General features: G+C 39.6%; 1 protein-coding gene and 1 long non-coding RNA gene across 12 annotated transcripts in view; one reads left to right on the top strand and one right to left on the bottom strand.

Moving 5' to 3' along the window:
• Positions 1 to 16,047, top strand: part of LOC112447298 (uncharacterized) — a 36,095-nt gene extending 20,048 nt beyond the window's left edge. Inside the window, exons 2-3 of the long non-coding RNA XR_003035375.2 lie at positions 962 to 1,104; positions 15,780 to 16,047. This is a non-coding gene — a long non-coding RNA (uncharacterized lncRNA). The remainder of the gene's footprint in view (positions 1 to 961; positions 1,105 to 15,779) is intronic.
• Positions 1 to 18,065, bottom strand: part of PHLDB2 (pleckstrin homology like domain family B member 2) — a 241,811-nt gene that overhangs the window by 174,793 nt on the left and 48,953 nt on the right. The gene's annotated exons all lie outside the window — the stretch shown is intronic.

Raw genomic sequence — 18,065 nt, 5'->3', positions numbered from 1 at the left:
CCTTCTCTTTCATTCATTAATTTCTCGTGTGTCTACTATGCTAGGCACTAGTGATACATGGTCAGTACCAATATGTAGATAATGAGGAATTTTGAATGTGCCAAGAAGGACAATAAAGAGTATAAGGAGAGATGAAAACAGGGTCACACTTACACTGATTTTGAAATCAATAAAAGACATCTCTGAGGAAGTAGCATTTAGCTCAGACCTGAGGCAGAAGCAGAAGGTACACAGGAAAAGATTTCAGGCAGAGGGATAGACTAAGCCTGAGGTAGTGAAGAGCTAGGGAGAGTTTAAGAACAAAGAAACAAACAAAACCGTGTCCCGCATCTGGAGAAATGCAACAGGAATAAGGCTGGAAGGCTTACAAACCTTGTCCTTGATCATTGTTGTTGTATGGTCACTAAGTCATGTCCGACTCTTTGTGTCATAGACTGTAGCTCACCAGGCTTCTCTGTCTGTGGGATTTCCCAGGCAAGAAGACTGGAATGGGTTGCCATTCCCTTCTCTATGGGATTTTCCAAACTCAGGTTTTTTTATTTTTGTTTGTTTTTTACCACTGAGTCACCTACCCTTCCCTGTCCTTGTTAGGACTTTTAATTTGAATATGTCATTATTATTACTCTTTTATATCTTACTAATTAAGGCTGTAATATAATCTGATTTGTATTGTAAAAATTTCCCTCTGGCTGGTTTGTGGAAAATCAAGTTTGAAGAGAACAAGGGAGATTTGTTTATATTTGTTATAATAGAGCACATAAGAATGGTGGCTTGAATTACGTGATAGTAAAGAGAGTTGGAGAGAAGTGGGTAAATTTTTGACATATTTCGAGGGTAAAATCGCCAGGACAATGTCATAACACCTCTGGAATTTTTTTTTTAACGTATCAGTTTATTTTGACTTTGCTATTCTAGAAGACTCTGGAAAGATGGAAAGCTATTTTTTTCTATTTCTCCTTAGGAAAACAGGATTTTGCTTATGACAACTAGGTAAACTGAGGCACCCTGAAGGATTATCCCAAAGGGAGAGAAGCTCCAAGGTTTGGTGGGGGAGTGTGTATGGAAAAGAGACTGGGATCTCCCAAGATTTGAAGATGTAAGGAGGTGAGTGATTTTATTAAGTGCATAGTTTATTTCAATTAGATACGGTGGGGGCCAAGCTCTGCTTTCATAGGGCTCACTGGAGATGGAAAGATCTTTGATGGAGGCCATTGTGGAGGCCAGTGTGAAAAGTCTCAACAAAAGGGCCCCAGCTCCAACTTTCCACAGAGTAACTAGAGGCAGCCGCATGCAAATGGACCCAAGCTTAGACCATGTGCTCTTTGGCGATGAACTAAATTTTCTAGTTAGATTTCCATCTCCTTTTCAGACATTTCTATTCTCCTACCATCTTTGGAAGGGAAAGGGGCACTTAAACACTTCTGAGATGCAATTTCTCATGACTGGAGGATAGAGGCCTAAGCATGTTTATCTAATTGTAAAACAAATAAACACAAGTATGTCTATTCTTATTTAGGTACCTGATACTCTGGGCATTTTAAACAAAAACCAGACATTAGTTGTTACTGTTAATGATGATAGTGGTGGTCAGCAGGCAGGTTTTAGAGTAGTATTGGCAAATGCATCTGGAGAAAATATTACTGGAAAGGGGCTGTGGCTGGCGTAAACAAGGAAACAGCTGGGGAGCAGGTGGTTCTCTTCACATCTGGGAGCCACTAAACCCCGTGGTAATAGAGGCATTCCATATGGTTCTACCCCTTCCCCAGTGGGATTAGGCCCTGCTCCCCATCCCAGCTCTGGGCACTACTTAGGTAGGATTTCAGCAAATAGGCAGGCTTTCAGCAAAGATGACACTGGTGGAGAAGATGCCTCACCATTAGCGGATCAGGGACAGAGGTTCCTGCTTCATTCCATACAGCATGGCCTGGGTGAATCTAGTCCAATCACTTTAGCTTTACAGAATAATGCAGGATACAGTGAAATAGGTACTCATGTATTTTGTGGGAATATAAATTGTTTAATCTTTCTTGAGGGCAGATCTGATGATATCTCTGCATAATCTTAAAATGTGCATTTTTTCGCCTCTCTTCACTGTAAAAAAATTAATCATAATATTGACTCATTATGTATACATGGTCTTTTGTTTGTTTATTTATTTGTGATAAATCCTTAGAATGTATCACCCCAAACAAATGCTCAGATCTTGATGGTAACTGACACATAACCATAAGATCTCTGGATTTTATCCTCTGCTTCCTTCCTCTCTGAGGTAATCTGGATTACATATTCGTCATCATATAAATGCTTTCTCTTTTATATAGATATTTTTGGTAGCATTTGTATTTCTGAAATTTTAATTTTGGTGTATATGTACATATGTAAATGTGTATATTTAATCTTTACAAAATTATTTTTAATTTAATAATATATTGCTAAGATATGGATCATGTCACATGATAGTTTGATGAACTTCAGTTGGCTGATGAATTGTATCACATTGTATTCAGCACAGCTGATTCATACCCTCTCCTTTTTTAAAAAGATAATTTTACTTATTTATTTTTGCCTGTGCTGGGTCTTCGTCGCTGTGCAGGCTTCTCTCTAGTTGTGGCAAGCAGGAGCTACTCTCTAGCCGCTGCATGCAGGGCTTCTCATTGTGGCGGCTTCCCTTGTAGAGGAGCACAGTTTCTAGGGTGTGCAATACTTATGACTCTCAGGAGCACCGACTCAGTATCTGTGGCACACGGGCTTAGTTGCTCCACAGCATGTGCGATCTTCCTGGATCAGGGATCAAACCTGTGCCTCCTGCACTGGCAGATGGATTCTTTACTACTGAGTCACCAGGGAAGCCCGTGTCCTCTCCTTTTGATAGGCATTTGGGCTGTGTTCAATTTTTGTTGGCTCAACCCAAACATTCCAGTAAAATATAGTCAAAAGGTACAAACAGGCATTTCAAAGAAGATAAATATATAGCTAACAGAAGTATGAAATAATATTTAACATCAACAGAGATCAGGAAATAAAGTGAAGGTGATGAAGTGCTAGTCGCTCAATTGTGTCTGACTCTTTGCAACGCATGAATTGTAGCCCACCAGGTTCCTCTGTTCATAGAATTTTCCAGGCAAGAATATTGGAGTAGCCATTCCCTTCTCCAGGGAATCTCCCCGACCAAGGGATTGAACCCAGGTCTCCTGCATTGCAGGTGGACTCTTTACCATCTGAGGCACCCAGGGAGCCCCAGGAAATGTAAATCATGATTTTAATAAAATAGTATTTTACAACCATTTGCTTGATAAGCATGAAAAAGTCTGATCGACAGTACCAGGTGTCAGAGAGGATGTGGATCCAGGGATCACTTATAGATTATTAGGGGAATTTGAGTTGGTGCAACAGTTTTGGGAACAGCTTTACATTATCTCATAAAGGAAAGTCTTCATCTATCCTATGACTAGGATGACTGATTATATATTGCCCAAACCAAGACACTTTTGAGAATAAAAAGGGGCACTAAAAGGATGAGTCCCTAGGTCAGCTGGAATTAACTGGGACTGCCTGGGAAAACTGAGCCTTACGGTCCTTTATCCAAGACTTGGAAAGTCCACTCCCAGGAGACACATGTTACATCTGCTGCATAGGAGTCCTGTATAGAATGTTCAGAGCAGGCTTCTTCATGTGAACAAAATCCTGTGCAGAGCCTTTCACTCAGCAATGCAATATCTAGGAACTTACTGTTCCTTGGAAGAAAAGCTATGACCAACTTGAAAGTGAAAGTGAAGTCTTGTCTGACTCCTTGTGACCCCATGGGTTGTAGCCCATAGACTTTTCCAGGCAAGAGTACTGGAGTGGGTTGCCATTTCCCTCTCCAAAGTAGATAACATATTAAAAAGCAGAGACATTACTTTGCCAACAAAGGTCCATCTAGTCAAAGGTATGGTTTTTCCAGTAGTCATGTATGGACGTGAGAGTTGGACTGTGAAGAAAGCTGAGCGCTGAAGAATTGATGCTTTTGAACTGTGGTGTTGGAGAAGACTCTTGAGAGTCCCTTGGACTGCAAGGAGATCCAACCAGTCCATCCTAAAGGAAATCAGTCCTGAATATTCATTGGAAGGACTGATGCTGAAGCTGGAACTCCAATACTTTGGCTACCTGATGTGAAGAACTGACTCCTTGGAAAAGACCCTGATGCTGGGAAAGATTGAAGGCAAAGGAGAAGGGGACAACAGAGGATGAGATGGTTGGATAGCATCACTGACTTGATGGATATGAATTTGAGCAAGCTATAGGAGTTGGTGACGGACAGGGAAGGCTGTCATGCTGTAGTCCATGGAGTTGCAAAGACTTGGACACAACTGAGCAACTAAACTGAACTAAACAGAAGAACTTACTGTAAGGAGAGGTTACTAACAACAAATATTTATCTACTATGTCATTCATCAAAGGATTTTTGTAATACTGAAAATCTGGAGACTATTCAAATATTGCCTATTCAGGCTTGGTACTGTGGTACATTCATAAAATGTATTTTTAAGCAGTAATTTAAGATTAATTGTGTATATAAAGAGATCAGGAGATGAATTTTACAGCACAATATTCGTGGATTCCTAGGAAACAATCTTTAAGTTTGCTTCTCTATGGGCTTCCATGGTAGCTCATTTGGTAAAGAATCCACCATGCTCACCTCACCAAAGTTTCTTCTGCATCCATCAAAACTTATATCTCTTGGACAAAATACTACTGCTTAGATGGCCATAAACATAAATTAGTTTAATGTCATAGTCTGACTCCTTGATTACAGTCACTCAGCAACTTACTAAGAGAATCCTAACACCCTAAGTGCTGTGAAGAAGATGTAAAAAGACTACTAACTATGTGGATTAGAAACGGTGGGGAGGTAAACACTTAACTTTTCAAGGACTTTGAATGTGTGGGTCTTTGTCAGAGGAGAGACATTTACCTGAGGAGAATGAATAAGTCTGTTTGGAAAGGAGGCTTTCAGAGCCAATATGGAGTCAAAGGGCAATAGAGTGAATCCCATTTTCTACAATAGCAGGAGTTTCTCCCCTGGTCAATTGCCAAATGGAGAGTTGTCTCTATTTCTGATGAGGGAGGCTGAAAACTCAGAGCTATGCTACAAAGCCTTCAGAATTATGAAAACTCAGGTATGGCCTATTTCTGGGTAGGAATAAATACTAGGAGTCTAGGTTTCCACCTTCTGGTGCCTGACTAAGCTGAAACACCTCTGAGGCAATGGTATGATCCGGGAAAGTTTAACTCCTACTGCCTACAACACCCTCCTGACCCCATTAAGCTCCTTAAACTCGTGGAGACTCCACAGCAACTCTTCCAGTGATGGAACTCCATCCAACTTTGGAACTCCAGTTGTTCAGTTGGCTAAAGATAAAGGACAAACAAAAACGCTCAAGGCACATAGCCCCTGTGACAGTAGCTAGGCCAATCTTGGCGCAATTAGTAATCATAACCAATATATTAACCACTGTTTACTGGTTCATTTCCTTTAGGGTCAGACACTGTATGCATAATAAGTACATGATACACATTGTCTCATGCAATTTTATGGCTTCCCTTGTGGCTCAGACAGTAAAGAATCCACCTGCACTGCGGGAGACCAGGGTTTGGTCCCTGGGTCAGGAATATCCCCTGGAGAAGAGAATGGCAACCCACTCCAGTATTCTTGTCTGGAGAATTCCATGGACTGAGAAGCCTGGCGGGCTATAGTCCATAGGGTTGCAAAGAGTTGGACACGACTGAGCAACTTACACTTTGACTTGACATGCAATTGTTAAGAACCCTACAAGGTATGCTATTATCATCTCCAGATGAGAAAACTGTATCTCAAAAAGGTTCAATAACTTTCCCAAGTCCACAGCCTAGTCAAGAAATCTGAACTCAGGACCATCTGAACCCAAAATCGTATTCCTATTCACTGCAGAATGTGGCTTCCAACGTGTATGTGGCAGAGCATTTCATTCTTTCTCATTTTATGGAAAATGTACTTATATATACTCAGAGCAAAACTATTTTGTTCTTAATAGCCTTTAAAATCATCCAGACAGGGAAATACATGCTAATTGTGTAACCAGATATAAATGGTGTTCCTTAATAGTTGGTTGACCAAATGACTACTTAGTTCTCATAGAAAGTATATTATTACACCTTCTAAGAAAGAGGGCTAATAAGGAGTTCTATTGATGACAGCAATCTTTTTTTAAAGGAATACCTAATCTGATGCCAGGAATCTGATAGAACCTTGAACTGTGGGTATAATTTGTTGTTTAGAGAGCCCTCTTCGCTTGTGAGGATCATGGCTTTAATCGAGGCTTTGTTCTAAAACCTGCAATGATGATTGGGAAGAATAAATTTAGTCTACAAAAGAGTCACAGACAGATTTGATGTATAAACCTTGGTGTTCCTTTCTCACCAATTTAACTCCACTGAGGGGAAGAACTTAACATAGCTCTCATAATAACACTTGTCTGTCCACGATCTTGTAATACTTTCCCTCTACCAACAAGCAAAGGAGGAGTTATTTCTTGATTGAACATCTACACTCTGTCTGCTGGGTGTTTTTCATAGATTATTCTTTTAATCTTTACTTTAGAGCATCCCTATGTGGTAGGTTTATCCATGCCAATTTTACTATTAAATACCTTACCTCAGTCTTTTTTTCAGAAAGAAAAAAATAGTAGGTAGCTAGAGGGGAGAAGTAAACAAGAGTCAGTTCAGTTCAGTTCAGTCATTCAGTCGTGTCTGATTCTTTGCGACCCCATGAACTGCAGCACGCCAGGCCTCCCTGTCCATCACCAACTCCCGGAGTCCACCCAAACTCATGTCCATCGAGTCGATGATGCCACCCAACTGTCTCATCCTCTGTCGTCCCCTTCTACTCCTGCCCTCAATCTTTCCCAGCATCAGAGTCTTTTCAAATGAGTCAGCTCTTCACATCAGGTGGCCAAAGTATTGGAGTTTCAGCCTCAACATCAGTCCTTCCAATGAATACCAAGGACTGATCTCCTTTAGGATGGACTGGTTGGATTTCCTTGCAGTCCATAGGACTCTCAAGAGTCTTCTCCAACACCACAGTTTAAAAGCCTCAATTCTTTGGCACTCAGCTTTCTTTATAGTCCAACTCTCACATCCATACATGACCACTGGAAAAACCATAGCTTTGACCAAATGGACCTTTGTTGGCAAAGTAATGTCTCTGCTTTAAATGTTTTAGAGGCACCTTTTCACTTCAGGAACATCAAATTAATGTCATTGAAAATAATAGTGACATATATTTTCTGTTCCTGGCCTTTTTTTTTTTTTAACCTTTAAAGGATGAAGGCCTTGACATTAAATAGCAGGACTGACACCCACAAATTCCAGGTCTCCTTCTGACTTGTCTGAGTCTATCTTGTTGGTCTTGGTTTTCTGTCAGAGGAGGGGAGTCATGCATATTTACCCCCATGGCTTTTACAAGATACAAAAAACAAAATAATATCTATCTAAATCACTGTTTTGAAATGATAATAAAAAGAAAAACTGCATTGTGATTCTCTCTGCCTGCTAGTTTCATTACCCGAGGTCCTTTCTTCTGTTCTTTAACCACATCTGAGGCTAGAATATCTGAACAACTATATTCCTGGAAACCAGTGACTTGCTTGGGTCAGAATGCATGAGGTGGGACTTCCCTGGTGGTCCAGTGGTTAAGACTTCAGACTCTGAATGCAAGGGGCCCTGGTTTGATCTCTGGTCAGGGAACTAGATTCCACATGCAGCAATGCAGATCAAAGATCCTGTGCATCACAAATAAGACCTGGCACAGGCAAAGAATAATAATAATTATGATTATTTTAAAAAAAGAATGCATGAGGTGATCATTTTGGTTTAAGTGAGAAGCCTATTTGTGACCAGGAGTCTTGGCCCATTTTCCTTTCATTTCCATTTCCTATATTTTCCAGATTAGAAAATTCCTAGCCAACTATTTATAATATACTTACTGAAAAATTTACTGTTTTATTCGCAAAGGTTTATTTTGGGGACCTACAAAGACTGTTTATTTAAAGATTCTAGAAAAAGAAGAATTTGGTGTATCTTTAACTGGATGTCTTATTTTGGAGAAATATGCAGCAGGGTTGGATCCACCCCAAAACTGCCTGAGTGGGCTGCCAGCGGCTCTGCCCTGGGGTGGCGCTTTCTTCTTGGCTGTATCTGTGGAATGTCTCCCCTTTCTCCCGCGGGTGCCTATGTCTTCTTTGAGATGAAGTGGGCCAGAAGAGAAATGGCAGGACCAGAAGCAGGGCCTCAGAGAACAGGGGAGTGAAAGTCCAGAATCAGCACAGGCTACCAGCCATGTCTTTGGAAATGGAGAAAAGCAAATTGAGCATTATCGTTTCAGCCCCCAAATGCTATAATCTGTGGCCTGTGCCTGGCCACAGTTGCACACCATGACACCAGGGAAGGAATCTATGGATGACACCATGGGGAAGGCCCTTACTTCCAGCCTTGATATCCAAGTGCATATAAGTGTCTGAAGATAAAGAAGAATCTGTCATTTATAGGGGCCATTTAATTTTGACTGTTCTCTAAAGACATTGTGGTAGCATAGCATGCTATAGAGAATACAACAAATACCTATAGTGCTGAGTTATTGAGTTGTTTAAATAGAGAACACATCCAACTAGAGTAACTTGAAGTCATGAGGATAAGAATTACTTAAGATATGAGAGCAGTCCAAGTGTCCATCAACAGATGAATGGATAAAAAAGATGTGATACACACACACACACACACACACACACACACAGTGGAATACTATTTGGCCATGAAAAAGAATGAAAATTTGCCATTCGCATGGATGGATTTGGAGGGCTTTATTCTAAGTGAAATAAGTCAGATAGAGAAAGACAAATACTATATGATATCACATATATGTGGAATCTAAAAAAGACAACAAATTAGTGCATATAATAAAAAAGAAGCAAACTCACAGATATAGAGAACAAACTAGCAGTTACCAGTGAGGAGAGAGGGCAGTAGAAGGGGTAAGTGAGGGGTAGGAGATTAAGAGGTACAAACAATTAGGTATAAAATAAGCTACAAGGGTACATAGGCTTCCCTCATAGCTCAGATGGTAAAGAATCTGTCTGCAATGCAGGAGACCTGGGTTTGATCCCTGGGTTGGGAAGATCCCCTGGAGAAGCAAATGGAAACCCACTCCAGTATTTTTGACTGGAGAATCCCATGGACAGAGGAGCCTGGCAGGCTACAGTCAATGGGGTTGTGAAGAGTCTAATACTTCTTAGCAACTAAATCACCACCATAAGGATATATTGTACAACAGGAGAAATATAACCAATATTTTATAATAACTATAAGTTATAAAGTGAAAGTTTCTCAGTTGTATCCAAATCTTTGCAACCCCAAGGGCTATACAGTCCATGGAATTCTCCAGGCCAGAATACTGGAGTGGGTAGCCTTTCCCTTCTCCAGGGGGATCTTCCCAACCCAGGGATTGAACCCAGGTCTCCCACTTTGCAGGCGATTCTTTACCAACTGAGCCACAAGGGAAGCCCATAAATGGAGTATAACCTTTAAAAAATTGTGAATCACTGTATTGTATACCTGCAACTTATGTAATATTATATATATCAAGTATACTTCAATAAAAAAATTTCTTAGCTTCTCAGGTTATACATGGAGTACATAAAGACCCAGAAACTCAACTCTAGAAGACATCATAAATACCAAGAAAACAGGAAAACTAGGATATTGCTGAGAAAGAGCCTTAGTCTGAAGTATGATGTCTTGATTGGTTGTTTCTTTGTCTTCTCCATGCTGATTCACAGCAGGTACTGGTTTCCCCTATTGTAGATGCTATCCATTTACAGCATACATCAAAGGTCATTGACTTATTCATATCTTTTCTTCTAGCCCCAGGAAAACTCTTAATGATGTTTATTTCCATTCTTTTCTTTATTCCATTTCTGAGAGATTTCTCTAGGGACAACCTTCCTGGACAGAGAAACTTGGGTTGGCTTAGGAAGCTTTTTGAGATGCAAAAGCATTTTTCAAGTATCAGCTATCTTCTAAGGCAGTGGTTCCTATACCACCATCAGCAGCAGCATCACTTGAGAATTTGTAGAAATACACATTCTTCGGAACCACTTCAGACCCATGTGAATCAAGGACTCAGGGTTGTGGATCAGCACTCCATGCTATAACAAGGCCTGCACGTGGTTCTGAGACCACTATTGTAAGACACGCTTTTCTCCCTGGGCTGCTACATACCTGGGGATGTATTTTATTTGAAAGGTAGCAGTGGGAGAAGCAATCACATGTGTCAGGGTCCAGTTGAAATATTCTCTTTGGTCACCTAATGTATTTTCTTTTCCTCTGTTCTTGATTAAAACAAAACCCAGTTTCATAATGTGGGAATCTGAGGGCTTAGTGCTATAAAAAATACAGCATCAGAATCCTTTTCTAGTAGTGTACAGGCTCTAAGAGGCAGATCATATAACTTTCCCCGCAAAGGCCAACTTCAGATACTAGACAAGCCACTCCCCAACCATCACTCGAATCAGTACCCTTTGCCAATGCAATCACAGGGGTATGATTAGACCCTTCCTTAAAACCAAATGTGCCTTCACTGAATAGGTTATTAAAGTACAAGGGCTTCCCAGGTGGTGCTAGTGGTAGGAACCTGCCATTGCAGGAAACATAACAGATGTGGGTTCGATCCTTGGGTTGGGAAGACCACCTGGAGCAGAGTATGGCAACTCACTCCAGTATTCTTGTTTAGAGAATCCCATGGAGAAGAGCCTGGCGGGCTGCGTTCCATAGGATCACAAAGAGTTGGACACGACTGAAGCAACTTAGCACCCATGTAGTAAAGCACAGAAGGGTGTCCCTCTGGGTTTTATTTATATAGTACTATGAAATCTTAGATGAGCCAGCACTATGGAAAATGTCCACAGAGGTCATTGTCAGAAGGGATATATGGAGATTGTTTGTGGTTTGCTTAATTGAGACTCCAGAGGCATCTTTAATCTTAAACAAGCAGTTGTGTTTGACTCTCTGACTTGAGCCTTGGCGGCATTGCTCAGCATCTGATTAGCTTTGGTGGAGTGCGTATGGAAGGCTAGTCTTTCTTCTCATTCAGAAGCATGTGCATGACGTAGAGCTGAAAGAGTATTTAGACACCATCTAGACCTACTGTTTAACATTCAGAAAACATGGCATGTGGTCCCATCACTTCATGGGAAATAGATGGGGAAACAGTGGAAACAGTGTCAGACTTTATATTTTTTGGGCTCCAAAATCACTGCAGATGTGATTACAGCCATGAAATTAAAAGACGCTTACTCCTTGGAAGGAAAGTTATGACCAACCTAGATAGCATATTCAAAAGCAGAGACATTACTTTGCCAACAAAGGTTCGTCTAGTCAAGGCTATGGTTTTTCCTGTGGTCATGTATGGATATGAGAGTTGGACTGTGAAGAAAGCTGAGCGCCAAAGAACTGATGCTTTTGAACTGTGGTGTTGGAGAAGACTCTTGAGAGTCCCTTGGACTGCAAGGAGATCCAACTAGTCCATTCTAAAGGAGCTCAGTCCCAGGTGTTCATTGGAAGGACTGATGCTAAAGCTGAAACTCCAATACTTTGGCCACCTCATGCGAAGAGTTGACTCTTTGGAAAAGACCCTGATGCTGGGAGGGATTAGGGGCAGGAGGAGGAGACAACAGAGGATGAGATGGCTGGATGGCATTACCGACTTGATGGACATGAGTTTGGGTGGACTCAGGGAGTTGGTGATGGACAGGGAGGTCTGGCATGCTGCGATTCATGGGGTCGGAAAGAGTTGGACACGACTGAGTGACTGAACTAAACTGAGACCTACTGTTTACAGACTTACATAGAAGATGCATGTCTTTGAACCTTTGAGTAATTAAAGACACTCAGCATAATTATCACATTGTATTGTAATTGTTAGTCTACTAGGCTGTCATCACTGCTAAATGTGAGGTCTTTGAGAGCGCAGACTTCATTTTAACCATCTTTGAATCTCTGGTAACTAGCATAATGCCTGGTACACAACAGATTCTTAAAATTTTTTATTAATGATGAATGCAAAAACATTGAATTTAATCTCTGGATCTGTTTGTAGAGACTCTCAGTAAGATAAGCTACTGAAATGGGCAGGTTTTATTAGAACAGACATCTGGGTTTCCATTTGGAAACCTGGATATATAGTTTATCCCACCTATTTATTAAACATAGAATTATAGCATCTTAGATGGGACTCTTAGATGACCTAGCAATGATATCTTCATTCACTGCACTCATTTTAGAATTACAAATAGCAGCCTAGGCAAGATAAGTGATTTGCCTAAGGCTCTACGGCTTATTACTGGGTGGTGAGGCCTGGGCTAGTACACAAATGCCCAAAGTTAATGCTTTTGCTCCTCAATAGATGCTTTGTCTTATCTTCTCAACCTACATCATTTTCATAACTCAAACCTAAATTTCTGAAAGGTATAAGAGTTATTTATTAGGCCATTTTCTTCAAGTCAAACATAGTCTTGAATATTATCCATAAAATCTTAGATTTTGGAAGGGGCCTTAGAGATTTTTGGTCCAACTTCAGTATTTTTGCCTGGAGAATTCTATGGACAGAGAAACCTGGAAGTTTACTTTGAGCTCACAGAGTCAGATACGACTGAGTGACTAAGACACACACACACACACACACACACACACACATCTCAACCCAGGAAAGGATCTCCTTTACAAACTCCCTGATAGAATGACATTTAGTCATAGTCTGAAACCCTTCAATAGTGGCAATGTCAATACCTCATTTTTGAACTGATCTAATGGACACAAAATTCTTCCTTTTATTTAAGTGAAATAATTGCTATACATTTTAATGCAATAACTACTGACGTCTAAAACTATGCAGAATGGATCTAAAACTTCTTCTTGGCAGTTATTCCTAAATCTGAATATAATTTTCATTATCAACATTAATCTCTTCTCCAACAAAGCATTCCTTGAATTATTCTTCTAAAGGCAGACTTTCCACAACCACTATCATTCTGGTGCAGCCCTTCTCTGACTATTTTCCAATTTGCCAATATCCCAATTTAGATGTAAAACCCCAAGCTAAATATTTTAGATGTGGTCTAATGGATAGGGAATGCAGTAGAAGAATTTGCTTCCTTTATTGTATGTCCTAGATTTTGTTAAGTAAGTTTAAAATTGTATTAATTTTTTTGTCTGTTTGTCTTTCCTGTTGTGTTTTAGGTCAGTGAAAAATTCCAGGTCTTTTTTTTTTTTTTTGAGTGGGGAAGAAAAGATTCCTATTATATTTAATATTCCCCAGTAAATTCTAGATGGATTAAAAATGTACATGTAAATGTAATAAAAGCACTAAAGGAAAACATTATATTTTATTTGGAGATTTGAGAAGATATCTTAAGTTGACTTCCAGAGACCTAAGTCTCACAGAAAAAAGATTGCTACATTTTGTTAACTAAACTTAATAACTTCAATATGGAAAACATCGTAGATAATATTAAAGAATCGAAAACTGAGAAATATGCTTGCAAAATGTATGAAAGGGGTTAACAGACAGTATCAAACCACAGCTTGTGAATCAACTAAAATAAATGAAAAAGGCTATGAATAATTGAATAACAAACAAAGAAATAAAACAACCCACAAACATGTCATGAAATGTTCAAACAAAATAGCTATCAAAGGTGCTGGCAAAATTAGACTAGTAAAAATGAAAACATCCAATTTTCTGTGTCAAAAAATATCTGACAAAACTGGCTTTCTAACACATAGCTGGTGGGACTGTATGCTTGTGTTAATTATTTTTGGATAACTTTAAAATGATGATAAAAGCCCAATAAAGCAATAACCATTCTTCCTATGATATGTCTCAAATTTATCTTAAGAAAAATATTAAAGATGTGATAAAGAGTGTTATTATAGGATTAATTATTATATAATAGGAAAAATAAAGTTCTAACAATAGGAATTTGGTTGAGTAATGAGTTCAATGTCCATAGCTATAAAACTGATGTTGTAGAAATATATTTACTTCACAATATAATGAAGTTAACCTATATGACAAAACAGAGTGGTGACATTTTTATAACTTATGTGTGTATGATTGCTCCTGCTGTTGTTTAGTCGCTCAGTCATGTCCGACTCTTTGGGAAACCACAGACTGTAGCCTGCCAGGCTCCTCTGTCCATGGGATTCTCCAGGCAAGAATACTGGAGTGAGTTGCCATTTCCTTCTCCAGGGCATTTTCCTGATCCAGAGATTGAACCTGTGTCTCCTGCTTAGCAGGAGGATTCTTTACCACTGAGCTACCTGGGGAGCCTGTGTGTATGATACATATGTACTAAAATTGTACTGGGAATTAACATACCACAAACACATCTCTTCTTGTGTTCAGAAATACTAGTTTTATCAGTAAAATAGATTATGATAAGTAGGTTATGTAGCAGTAACAAATAATCCCAAATCACAGTGACTTAATACAACACCCAAGTCTCAACAACAAAAGATGAGTTCTTGCTCATGTTACATACAAGCACAGGCTACAAGAGGGGGCTTGATCATCACATTCACAGCCAGATGGAGGCTCCAAGAGTTTCCATTGTCACTGAGGCAGGAATAAAGGATGGAACAGCTTGAACACTGCATGAGACTTTTGTTATTTTGTTAAAAGAATATCATAAGGCCATGTCTTACTTTCACTTGAAGAGGAGAGTGAATAAGCTGGCTTGAAACTCAATATTAAGAAAACTAAGATCATGGGACCCAGTCCCATCACTTCATGGCAAATAGAAGGGGAAAAAGTGGAAATGGTGACAGATTTAATTTTCTTGGGCTCCAAAATCACTGCGGACAGGGTAAACTTAAAAGACTCTTGCTCCTTGAAAGGAAAGCTATGACGAACCTAGACAGCATATTTAAAAGCAGAGACATTACTTTGCTGACAAAGGTCTGTCTAGTCAAAGCTATGGTTTTTCCAGTAGTCATGTATGGATATGAGAATTAGACCATAAAGAAGGCTGAGCACCGAAGAATTAATGCTTTTGAATTGGGGTTCTGGAGAAGACTCTTGAGAATCTCCTGGACAGCAAGGAGATCAAAGCAGTTAACCCTTAAGGAAATCAACTCTGAATATTCATTAGAAGAACTGATGTTGAAGCTAAAGCTCCAGTAGTTTGGCCATCTGATGTGAAGAGCCGACTCATTGGAAAAGACCCTGATGCTGGGAAAGATTGAAGGCAAAGGAGAAGGAGGCGGCAGAGGATGAGATGGTTAGATAGCATCAGTGACTCAATGGACATGAATTTGAGCCAACTCCGTGAGATGGCGGAGGACAGAGGAGCCTGGTATGCTGTACTGTATGGGGTTGCGAAAAGTTGGACACGACTGAGCAATTGAACAACAACATCTCACTTCACAAGGAGTAAGCAAGTGTAATCTTACAGTGAGCTTGAAAAGAGTTGCAGTTTTTGCAGACAGTTCTGATGGCTATCATACTGGCATTTTTTTCTTCTATTTGCTTGTTTGTATTTCTTGATTTTTCTAAATCAACCTATAGAATACTTATTATTAAAAATTCATGTTCAGACATGTGTCCTTAATCATAAGTTTGTGAAATGTAGGTAATTAAATTTATCACCAGTTAAAATATTTCTCAATCTTAATCTTGATTTTATTAACCAACCTATTTTTCCTCCCAGCTTGGTGCTTTCAGCAGTTTTAAAAAATGTCAACTAAATCATCATCAACATACCAGGCAGAGTAAATCCTGTGCCTGACATGCCAGAGAGACTACTCTTTCCAAAGGATGTGGATCTGCTAAATAACCCCCTTTAATAGATTTGTTCAATCAGCTCTAAATCAATTTCATTGTGTTTTCATGTAATCATGTAATCAGTTTACATTCTGGTTCTTAATCATATGATAACAAACTTTGTTAAATCTTTACTGAAATAAAAATTGAATTCCTTTTTGGCATTCACCTGACATAGTGTTTTCTGTCTGACAAAACTTGATTTTAACCAACTCCTTTGGGACAAAGGCAAGATATCTGACCGAACTGCACATAAATTGGCAATATAATGTTCAATTGTAGAATCTTGCTAAAGATAAACAGCAAGCTTATTAGTCTCTAAATCAGGATTCACTTTTCTATCTCTGGAGTACAAGTACACTCATAGTTATGCATGTTTCTCTTAAACATTTTCTTTTCCTCGGAGTTCACTGATTGGTCTACAGGTTTATTCTGAATAATTTGGACCAGAAGACTTCAGCACACTTGAAGGAAATGTTTTGTCTTATTTCCTAATTTTGTCCTGCTTCAGTTCCTTCCTAACAATGCTCATTCTATGCTTTCCTTTTAAATAATTTGTCACTACTAGGAAAAGTAGAAGTAAATTCTGAAACAAAGCGGACACTTTAGATGTAATTTCCTGTTGAGATGATCTATTTCAGGGAGACATATTCTAAACAAGGGTGATCACCATTTGGCTTTTCTACTACTACCCAGCAGAGGATTTGCACATCTTCATTGGAGGGCTCCAGGAATCTCCTTCTGAACAACAAGGATTTTCCCATGACCTTGATGCTGAAGCCACAGACCTCAGAACTCCCGGAAGCACAGTTTTCTAGAAATAAACATGTAAAACAAGAACTCCCAAATTCTGAAATACAAAGAGCTTTGGAATTTTAGAAAGCGCTGTCCTGGAATAGCCTCTGGGGACAGAGGAGGACAAAGCAGATAGGAACTAAGAAGAAAAACAAACAAAACTGGAAGTAAGACAAAAGTAGATGTGACATAAATTTAGTATGTAAAGGTTAATTCAAACTATGCAGTAATATGTAAATGCATATAAATAGGGACTTCCCTGGTACCTCAGCTGGTAAAGAAGTCACCTTTAATGCAAGAGACTCCAATTTGATTCCTGGATTGGAAAGTTCTCCTGGAGAAGGGATAGGCTACCCACTACAGTATTCTTGGGTTTCCCTGTGGCTCAGATGGTAAGGAATCCTCCTGCAGGGCAGGAGACCTGGGTTCAATCCCTGGGTTGGGAAGATTTGCCTGGAGGAAGGCATGGCAACCCACTCCAGTATTCTTGCCTGGAGAATCCCCATGGACAGAGGAGCCTGTGTCCATGGGGTTGCAAAGAGTCGGACACAGCTAAGCACGGCACAGTATATATAAATAGATAGCCCCCAAAAAGGACATTATGGATGTAAATATTTCACAATTTCTCTTCTCTCTGAATAGACTGAGAACAAAAACAAAGCTCTGTATATCACTTCAAATGTACTAAGTCCTTGTTTAAAATGGTGTGGAAAGTAGAGTCGTTGCCCTCATGAACTTTACCATCAGAAAGACAGACAATCCCTAAGCAGGAACAGATGTGTCATAAATACTTTGTTGGGATCAATACTTGATGCTCCAGAGGCTCTAGCAGGAGTTCACCTAATTTAAAGGAGAGCAGCAATCACTAGGGAAGCGCTGTCTGACATAAACAATATTTAAACTGAAGATAAGCAAGAATTTGCTATGATGAAAAGGAGGGTGGAGAGCATTTTAGACTGAGGAATAATAAGAACAAAAACTTAACAATTTCAATTGACTATAAAAACTTGAAATTGAATTCTTGAGCTCAGAGAGTGATCACCACTTCTAGAGGCTCATGTGGACATGAGCATCTCTCTGCGTCCCTTCCTTCACTTTACACTTTGCAACTGGGAACAAGAGCTATGAGACTAGCTCAAGTTTTGACATGGTTGCCAGGAACTTAACATCCTTTCCTAGGTTGACCCCTTAACTTGGGAAAGGAGGTTCCATATTTACCTAAGGACACTTTCAGTAGAAATCTGGACATTTGCTACAACTGCGAAGACAGTCATGGCCTATCTCTGCATTCTATTATTATTGTCATTTAGATGCTAATAGTGACTTTTAGCTTTGTAATTTGTCTCTCTCCTTCAAATCCTCTTACCATATCTGGCTT

Source organism: Bos taurus, chromosome 1 (assembly GCF_002263795.3).
Source record: "Bos taurus isolate L1 Dominette 01449 registration number 42190680 breed Hereford chromosome 1, ARS-UCD2.0, whole genome shotgun sequence".
Classification (NCBI taxonomy): Eukaryota; Metazoa; Chordata; class Mammalia; order Artiodactyla; family Bovidae; genus Bos; species Bos taurus.
The sequence above is the reverse complement of the archived record's forward strand: the minus strand, read 5'-3'. Positions and strand labels throughout refer to the sequence as shown.